Here is a 6,203-nt window from a genome sequence, read left to right on the forward strand (position 1 = left end):
ATGTGTGCTTCACACTTGTTAAAATGTTTGTTTATTGGAAACACCCAGTAAATAAAAAATAAATAAATCCCTTCTGTTTTTAGTGGCAAGGAGTGGGCCCATTCCTGGCAGCCAAAGGATTCTGTTCAGATGAATGTGAAGAAATAAAATGTAGAATTTAACTACATTTTGGTTTCTGCCTGTTTATTACTGTTTATTACATTGTTGCCTGTTTATTACAAGGTGTAAATCCCCAATAAATCTGACACATAGAGTTTAGTCTCAAGTAGGATTAAATAGAAATGTAATTAATCCAACTCAATTTTATTTTCAGATGTTATTTGGAAAGCATGTTTTATATTTCATGTTTATACATTGTACTGTATGTTGTTTTTCATTTCAGTTGAAATATAACTTTCATTTCATGTTCTGTTGTCACAGACCACTGTTAAGACATGCCATCCCCTCTTCATTAAGGGCTTTCAATTTGGAAGCCCTCCATCCCCTCTTCATGTCTCCGATGTCTTTGCTGCTGTCCACTGGGAGTCCCCACATGTGCCTTTTCCCTGTGTCTATGACACACATACAGTAAAAACACAACAATCAAATAAAACAAATGGTGTTATACAATATATAGCATTTAGTTTCTCAATTTGATTTTGGAGTAGTTGGTACGCAGAGGTAGTTGAAGTGGGAAGGAAATCATGGTCACACTTATATAGTTATATTTAAAACTTACATTTCTCACTGCTTTATGTTTGGTGTCTACAAATCTAGACACCGCACTGTCTTCAGCCACAAAGAGCCCCTTAAAAAAGCCAGGATCATCAGAGCTGAAGGAGGAAAAATGGGAAATCCATTGATTAAATATATAAAGTAACTAAATAAATCAATAAAAAGACTAGAAATAAATAAAAAGACCACCTTGTCTCTCTACGAAAGCGATACTGCTTTCTATTTCCATCAGCAGAAACAGCCAACATTTCTGGCGTGCAGGCTGGGCAGGTGAAAGGAGCACCACAGCAGAGCTGCTCTTCCTCAAATGAAGCACATGAAAACTCCAAGAAGCTGCGCTGTAGTGCATCACCATTGATTTGTCCAGTCTGGAAGATACACAGAATGAAATAGTATATGTGATGATGTCTGCTTCAGTGTTGGCCAGTAACTAGTTACTAATAACTTAGTTACTGTAATAATATTACTTTTTCAGTAACTAGTAGTGTAACTAATTACTAATATGATTTTAGAAACAACATTACAGTTACCATCCATAAAATAAATGTTTAGTTACTTTTGATGCCTCAACACTGCTGATTTAAAATCCAACAAACAAATAATTCCTAGATTTATTTTCATAATTTTCACAACTCACACATGCATGTGATGTCCCCAGTGCAGCAGACAAGCTTGAAATATGGAAAAGCTTATAATCATCAGATAGAAATATTGTGTTATATTGATTTTGTCAGGAAAAAAAGATGACCTGAGCACTGTTGTGGAAGTTGTGGCTTTACTTTTCTCTGGCATTACATCCCACCCACATCCCTCTGATCAGCATGTGCTACATTGTATTACTATAATTAAAAATCTTTTTGGAAAATTAAACGGTTTCTTACAAACATATGTGATTTGATAAAATACATAATGAAATATAATTGTATATAGGTAACAGAGAAATTACAATTAGCTTCAAGCTACACATCACAATAAATGAGATTAACACAGCACTTCTACTTGAATGTCACTACCAATCACTATTGAGTGTCTGTAAAAACTGTAATCTAATGTGGATTTTGGCCAAATGATGAGGCAGAAATATGTTGTTCTAGAAGAATTTTATGTGGAAAATACACAGTTACAACTGCTGTGGGACGTGAAGAAAAAAGTAATGTAACTAGTAATGTATTAGTGTTGCCAGAAAGTAATAAGTAAAGTAACAATATTACTTTTGAAAGGAGTAACTAGTAATGAGTAATACATTACATTCTTTGAGTAAGTAGCCCAACACTGGTCTGTTTAACAAATGTTATAATATGAGTAATTACACTTACTCTTCCGCCAATCTTAGTGCGATGCTCCAGCAGCTTTGCGAAGGCTTGTCTGGAGAATCCCGGAGAGATCACCTTGAGTTCCTGAAAAGAGCTCAGGACGTCCAGTGTATAAAGTGTGGAATTAGTCACAGAGGCCAATATCCACTCCTAAGGAGGTCCTTCAATTCAGGGGTCCACTGATGCTGGCACGTTTGACATACATATAGTGGCTGATGCAAGTCAAAACGTCCTTGGAACAAAAAAGTACATTTAAAAATTAATTTTACAACAGTTACGTGTTTCTGCACAGTGTGTCTTGATAACCATCACACTGCAGCCTTGACTTCATTCAATTTCTGTCAGAGTTGTGTGACACTATCACCGATTAGGGATACCATAGGAATGAATGGGAAGTGCTGTAAGCTTAAAATACTTTTTTTTTTTTTTTTTTTTTTTCGGTTGAAACTCTAAAAATAGTTCAATCCAAAACTACTGTTTAGTGTAAAACATGTTGAAGATTAGCAGATAGGCTGTCGATTCAATAAATGATAAGCTATTTGCTCAAAAAAGCTGTTTATTCAGCATAGTGAAGCCTCTCCTCCTTTGACATCTGGTCTCCTTCTCTACACCGCAGCTTTTTTTGGCTAAAGGTTGCAGGCTTGCCTTCCAGTGACTTTGGTGTCACACATCATTTACATTTGTCAAATTCACTAAATTCTAACAGCTGTGTTAATTGGACTAACTTTTTTTGGTTTGGTTTTTTTGGTCTGTTTTTGTTTTTGCTAATGACAATACCATGTGCTATACCATAGGTTTTGACATGACTGCAATTGTAAGCACAATGCCACAGCACACTAGTATGAAAAACATCAAATCTACAATAGAAATCTAAATAGTGAATTGTTTTTACCATTGATGGTAATTAAAATGACTGGTTTGCCTGGTAAAATGGTGAAGTTGGTGCTTTCACAGGAGCAGTCTGGCACCTTCACAGTTGGCAAAATGCAAGCTGGCAAAAAAAAAAAAAAAAAAAAAAAAAAAAAAAAAAAAAAAAACTCACTAATTTAGATTATTTGTAACTGGCTGCAGACACACATGAACAGCAAAATGATGGCTTTCGTGAGAACACACTGTACCTTGCTCATGGATGCGATATCCATCTTCCTCTTTAATGGCATACGAGGTTGGTGGAATGGCTTCAAAAAAATCCATGAATGACACATTCCCTGTTGTGGAGTGGCTGTTTTTTGTGACGTAATACATCACACTCCCCACAAAACCACTCCTCGGGAAGACACTCTGTGCACCGAGGGAGAAAAAAAAAAAAAAAATCTAATATATTATTTCAGGTGAATAACTCACATAAAGTATAACACACTCAAATTAAGCTATTCCAAATTTAGTTACACACTAGGTTTAATTGTATTGGACTCCATAGTGGCTCAGTGTTTAGCACTGCCACCTTACAGCAAGAAGGTCCTAGATTTACTTTTCTCATAAATGTGGGGTGTCCAAGTTTTATACCCTAAAACACATGCATCCTAGCCTATATAGCAGGGCACTTTATTTCTCAGCAAGCCTAAGCTGGGTAATTAAAGTTTAATATTCATGAAAACCAACCTAATAACAGCAGGCTCATGGCAAAGCCAACACAATGGATGACCAACAGCCTCTTTTGCAATAAGGCATTTTAGGTGGTCTGGTCTTGCTTCTTTCCAGCGATCTGAGGCTTTCTGCTGCCGAAAAGACCATGATGATGCAGAGCTTCTTTGAGGCCCAGCAGAAGGGTAAGATGCCAAAATATCAGAGAGCCTCTCCATATTTTTTTCTGTAATGATAATATAAAATAAAGTCATAAAGGTCAATTTAGATGAGGACCAATTAAGAGTCAACTAATAAATATTTAGCATAAACACATGATTCAGTTCCAAACTAGCCTAAATATTTAATAAATTGTGTTCTTAATCCATTTACTGCACTGTTGTAACGAGGACGCTGAGGCGGCGTTAGAATCCAAATGCGGAACTTCACAGCAGCAAACATAAACGTATAAACAGGCAGAGGGTCGAAACCAAAAGCAGTCCAAAAGCAACCAAAACAACAGGGGTAATCCAGATAGTAATAGTCAAAAGGCAGATGAGGGTCAAACCTTGAAAACAGTCCACACAGGCAAACAATCCAAACAGGGGCAATCCGTAAACACAAAATCCAAGGACAGAGCAAGACGGCAACAGGTAATCCAACAGGTAATCCAACAGAGTATATAAACGCTCGGTAAGGCAGGTGAAACTGGCAATACTTCGCAAATTCATGAGCACATGGTCAGTCTTTATATAGTGCCAAACAGGAAGTAGCAGTAGAAGCAGCAGAGGGAGCATGCAGGCAGTTCTAGGGTGAGGGCTCCCTCTGCTGGCTTGGCGTTACAACTGTCAGTTTTCTCTAAGCAGTTTTTCCTTAATTACACATGGTTTTTTCACATTCGTTTCTGTTTTTATTCAGCAGAGCTGTATACTCAATGAGTAGGTACTTAATTTCAATAAGTACTTACTCAACGAGCGCTAAAAGAGTACGTACTCTACAACCATATCTCGTTAAGTATGAATGCAATCCCAACATCAGACGCCATTTGCCGTTACCTTCTTCTTCTTCTTTAATAGCTGTTTTACCGGCACCTACTCTACAGCTTATTCACTTACATTAATGAATCTATGGTGATGAATCTGCGTTGACGTTACCATGTGACCTGCGACGTTATATCAAGCGCAACAACTTAAAAGGTATGACTGACAGGTGCACTAACACCTGATTTCATCAGAATCACATACCACCTTGTATGATTTTACAAGAAAAATGTTTGCACTATTCTCTTCCAAAAGGAGACATCGGGCAGCTGCTCGAAGATCTCGTCTTTGGAGAAGACTGTTCATTTTACACTAGAAAAATATAAGGATCAATACTTAAAAAATCAGATTAAAATAATTGCATTGCTAGCTTACCCCAATAATTACGTAATAATGATGATAAATCCTGACCAATAGTAAATTATATTGGATATTTTCTTACTGAAAATTATATATTTCAGTAAAACAGAGAAAAAAGTAATTTAATTGTATACAATTAACAATATATTGTTATATGATCTAACTATGCATGAATACTAAAGAAAATCAACAAATGTGAATACATGCAATAGTCAAAATTGTCATTTTAATGCATTAATTAAAGTATATTTTATTTACTGACAACAATAGGAAACATACACAAAAAATAATAAATGACAGAATAAAATTAACCATCACAATAAATTAATACAAGTCCACGACACATGAAACAATACTTTATTTAAACTTATTGTGCTATCACATATTTACAGGTGGTGAACCCCACATCCTACTGCCATTTTAATGCAGCTGTGCCGATTCTGCGGCTTTATTTGGATGAAGCAGCTGACCACCGTGCCCACCTTCGCCTGTCTTTGCCGTCTGTCAGGTCCCTCATTGGTGCAGTCAGACTGGAATCTGACCATGGGTGGGAAAGGCACATCGAGGTGCTTGTGTTCCTCTACTGGCCGGCCCATGCAGCATCCTACACGGTAGTGTCACAGACCTTCGATATCCCCAAGACCTCTGTGCATGATATTGTGCACAGAGTGAGCAGAGCAGTCCTGGGAATTTTAAGGAAGGTGATTTGCTTTCCAACCGGTGATGACCTGGAGGCAGTGGGAGTAGGATCTGCACAGCTGGCTAGGTCACCAGCTTTCAGCAGGGCAGTTGGTGCAATAGACGGCTGTCATATCCGCATAAAACCTCCAGCAAATAACTCCCACTGTTACTACAACAGGAAGTTGTTTCATTCCATTCAACTCCAGGCCATCACTGATCACCGGGGGAAATTCCTTCACATCTTTGTGGGATATCCTGGGTCTGTGCACGATGCCAGGGTGCTGAGGAACAGCCCTGTGTACACAGGCAGCCTGTACCCACATCCTCAGGTGGCTATCCTTGTCTGAGTGCACCCATCTGCCTCATCACCCCATACAGAGAGCCTGTACAAAACCCTGTGCAGGCTCGTTTCAACAGCAAGCACTCCGGTGCCTGGAACATCATTGAGAGAGCTTTCGGGATGATGAAGACGCGCTGGCGCTCTGTCTTCTTCAAGGCCTTAGAGATCAGCCCTGCCTTTGTGCCTGAGGTT

General features: G+C 38.2%; 1 long non-coding RNA gene across 1 annotated transcript; it reads right to left on the minus strand.

The window, feature by feature from the left end:
• Positions 1–718: 718 nt before the first annotated feature.
• LOC127160956 (uncharacterized) lies at positions 719–3,304 on the minus strand. The gene is made up of 4 exons (XR_007826896.1): positions 3,146–3,304; positions 2,031–2,259; positions 904–1,082; positions 719–812 (listed from the first exon to the last, which is right to left on the minus strand). It is a non-coding gene; the product is annotated as an uncharacterized LOC127160956 (long non-coding RNA).
• Between the last annotated feature and the right edge of the window lie 2,899 nt (positions 3,305–6,203).

This window comes from Labeo rohita, unplaced genomic scaffold (genome assembly GCF_022985175.1).
Source record: "Labeo rohita strain BAU-BD-2019 unplaced genomic scaffold, IGBB_LRoh.1.0 scaffold_503, whole genome shotgun sequence".
In the NCBI taxonomy this organism is placed as follows: Eukaryota; Metazoa; Chordata; class Actinopteri; order Cypriniformes; family Cyprinidae; genus Labeo; species Labeo rohita.